Source organism: Mandrillus leucophaeus, unplaced genomic scaffold, assembly GCF_000951045.1.
Source record: "Mandrillus leucophaeus isolate KB7577 unplaced genomic scaffold, Mleu.le_1.0 Scaffold1315, whole genome shotgun sequence".
In the NCBI taxonomy this organism is placed as follows: domain Eukaryota; kingdom Metazoa; phylum Chordata; class Mammalia; order Primates; family Cercopithecidae; genus Mandrillus; species Mandrillus leucophaeus.
In genome coordinates, this window is record NW_012101272.1 from 112,786 (window position 1) to 113,508 (window position 723).

The following is a 723-nucleotide window of genomic DNA, read 5'->3' on the forward strand; positions in this document are numbered from 1 at the left end:
AAAAAAAAAAAAGGCAAGGTGCATATATTTTGCCATAAACTAGATGAAATCCAAAAATGGTTAATGGGCAAGAGCTAAGCCTAATGGATCTTAAAAGCCTCAGTGATCTCTGGGGTACACGGGTGTCAAAGTGAGAACATAGGAATCACCACAGGTGCTGGTTTCTACAATCTTAATATTTCATACATGTAAGCCTTTTCTCTGCAGTTAGGCTATGAGAGCCTTGGAGAGAATGGGCATCCCCAAAGTACTAGACATGCAGTAGGAACTTATTAGACAATAGAATATTTAGACAAAGGAATGACCTTAGAGACCACCTGGCTCAGCTGTGCCAAATTATCCTTCATAAGTGTTCTTGTTGACTTGTCAGGCTTTGCCACTCAATTATAAATTCTTCTAGGGCAGATCCCTGACTTATCAATCTTTTCTTTGGCAGTGCCCAGCAAGCAAAGGGTTTGGCCGTAAAAGGTGCTCACTCGATTTTGGTTTTTAATTATTTCATCTGCATACTACCACTAGATGTTTGATGAATGGAGAAATGCACTCATAAAATCTCCAAAGCACGAAAAGATGCAATGAGAAAGCCTTCCTTCCAGATACTGGACTTAACGTCACTTCCTGAAAGAGGTCTTTACTCAGTGGGTATGCCCTTTAATTGTTCCACAGAACTTCTCAGTTTTCCTGTGCTTCACTTGTTTTGTATTATTTATTTATTTATTTATT

General features: G+C 38.9%; 1 long non-coding RNA gene across 1 annotated transcript in view; it reads right to left on the reverse strand.

The window, feature by feature from the left end:
• Positions 1-263, reverse strand: part of LOC105534204 — a 23,256-nt gene extending 22,993 nt beyond the window's left edge. Inside the window, exon 1 of the long non-coding RNA XR_001005229.1 lies at positions 150-263. This is a non-coding gene — a long non-coding RNA (uncharacterized LOC105534204). The remainder of the gene's footprint in view (positions 1-149) is intronic.
• Between the last annotated feature and the right edge of the window lie 460 nt (positions 264-723).